Consider the following 2,974-nt stretch of genomic DNA (forward strand, 5'->3'; position numbering starts at 1 on the left):
AGCAGGCTCCAGGCTCCCAGCTGTCAGCACAGAGCCTGCTGGGGGGCTCGAACCCATAAAGTGAGATCATGACCTGAGCAGAAATCGGACGCTTCACCGACTGAGCCACCCAGGCGCCCCTACCTTTCTTGGATTTTTAGTGGGACTGAACCACTTTTCAATCCTTCATTATTTTTATCTCCCCCTTTGTGAACAGATCAGTCTTGTGCAAATCATTTCTCTGTTGGGGTCTTCATGCAATAAATATACTAAATATACAATAGTATACTATAAATATACTAAATATTCCTGTGTCTGGTTTATTGTTAATCTTTTAATTCATGACCCTTTTATTTACAGAGGTTTTACACGATCAATCTCTTACTTCCTCGCCCCTGTACATAGAACAATTTTCCCCTTCTAGAGATCAGATAAATATTCACTTATATTGTCTTCTAGACTTTTATGGTTTTACTTATTTATTTTTACCTTTGAATGTCCATGGAGTGGGGTGATGATAAATAGACTTTTCTCTAAATTGTTAACCAGTGGGGACGCCTGGCTGGCTCAGTCGGTGGAGCATATGACTCTTGATCTCAGTGTAGTGAGTTCAAGCCCCACCATGTTGGACCTAGAACTTACTGTTAAAAAAAAAAAATATATATATATATATATATATATTCAGTAGGATTCCATATACTGAGAATGACTAATCAAAAAATAAAATAGAAAAAAATCATACTCATCATAGGACAAAAGCTATTAAGCTAGTTTTTTTGTTAGGCAAATTTAACAAAACATGTAAAACATTTCTAGTGAAAATTAGAAGATGACATTACTAAAGAGAGGTACACCATGTTCAGTGATGGGAAGACACAATATCGTAAAGAGATCAATTCTCCCCCAACTGATCTATAAATTCAATACTCCAATAAAAATCCCTGCAGGTTTGTGTGTGTGTATGAAATTTGATAAGTTGGTCCTCCAATTGTACGTAAGAGAAAAGTGTCAATAAGTCACACGTTCTTTTTTTCCCAACAATTATTTATTGAGCATTAATTATGTGCAGGGTGCAGAGTTGACAGGAATAAAACACAAGATCCTGGGACTCTCATAGTTAACAAGACAAACCTGGCCTTTATCATTTAGTGGATATAAGCCTACAGATGAAAATATCTAAAACTGAAAGAACGTGATTAAAACAACATGGGATGGTTATCCAGTCAATTGGCAGAGCAGATAATCAGCACAGATCTTTAGCTTATAAATGACTTTTCTGTCTTGTTAAGCTTTAAAAGTTCAATATTTTGTTAAGACAGCCCGGCATGGTATTTGCCCTTGAACAACTTGGCACATTCTGAAGAACAATACGAGTGAATTTTTTTGTAACAGATATTGACGACTTATTATAAAGATATAGCAATGAAGATATTGTGGTATTGGCTCAGTGATAGGTAAGTTTCTTTTTGTCTTTTTTTAATTTATTTTTGAGAGAGAGAGAGACAGAGAGAGTATGTGTGGGGGTGGGGGCCAAGAGAGAGAGACACACGGAATCCGAAGCAGGCTCCAGGCTCTGAGCTGTCAGCACAGATCCCGACGCGGGGCTCGAACCCACGAACCGCGAGATCATGACCTGAGCCAAAGTCGGAGGCTTAACTGACTGAGCCACCCAGGCGCCCTGGTAGATAAGCGTTTCAATGGAATGGAACAGAGAAACCAGGACAGACTCTCCTATCCGGAAACTTACTACATGACTGAGCTGGCTATAAATAAGAGGAGAGACAGGATGGACTGTTCGTTATTAAATGCTTCTGGAAAAATCGGTTGTCCAAATGGAAGAGATTGATAAGGTTACATCACTAACACGCCATGCGCGAAAATAAATCCCGGGATAACTAAATACTTAAATACAAAAACAGAATGTGAATGCTTTCGGAAGGAAGTCTGGTAAGCAGTCATGAGGATAAGGAGAAAAGGGAATTTTCGCAAATCGCTAGTTCATGGGAAAGGTAAGGATGGTCCTGGCTCTCCAAACTCCAGAGACACTTTTACACAGGTGCACAAGGAAACGTACATCCTTCGGTAGAGAATGCGACTCTTGATCTCAGGGTTGTAGGTTTGAGCCCCACGTTGAGGGTAGAGATTACTTACAAAACTAAAATCTTAAAAAAAGAAAAGAAAACTGGAACCAAAATTTTATTTATTTATTTATTTATTTATTTATGTATTTAAAATGTATTTATTTAAGTCATCTCTACACCCGTGTGGCTCGAACTCACAACCCCGAGATCAAGAGCAGCACGCTCTTCCCACGGAGCCAACCAGGCGCCCCATGGAACAAAACTTTTAAAGAAAAAAGAGAAAGAAGATCTCTGAAGCCCATATTGGAAAATAGTAGGATTTGTCATGTCTGAGCTGTGATTAAATAGGCGTTTATTTTCTGATCCTTTTTTACGTGTTTGAAATATTTCACAAATCCAAAACATTTTTTTTTTTAAAGAACCAACACGACTGGGTGCATGTGGGTTTGAAGTCAAGAGAGGAGTCCAAGATGACTCAGGTTTCGTGTCTGGTGATGATGTCATTGACAGAAAAGGAGAAGCTGGAGAAGCTGGCTTTGTAGAAGATAAGGAGGTATATTTCGGGCACGTTCAGCTTAAAGAAACAGCAGAACATCCAGCTAAGAAACACACATTAGGATGTGAGAAGCCAGAGGTCGGGACAGGAAACTGGCCTGTGTACAGGGAGTGGCAAAGCAGGACACTGGCCCTGAAGCCCACTCTTTCACGTCACCGGGACCAGGCCACATGAGCCTTTGTTTTCTTTTTCTTCCCTCCTTCCTTCCTTTTTTCCTTCCTTCCTTTCTTTTTCTTTCTTTCTTCTTCCTTCTTTTCTTTCCTTCTTTCTTTCTTTCTCCTTCCTTCCCTCCCTCTTCCCTCCTTCCTTCCTTCTTTCTTTCTTTCTTTCTTTCTCCTTCCTTCCTTCTTTCCTTCCT

The sequence above is a fragment of the Panthera uncia genome, chromosome X, assembly GCF_023721935.1.
Source record: "Panthera uncia isolate 11264 chromosome X, Puncia_PCG_1.0, whole genome shotgun sequence".
NCBI classification, from domain to species: domain Eukaryota; kingdom Metazoa; phylum Chordata; class Mammalia; order Carnivora; family Felidae; genus Panthera; species Panthera uncia.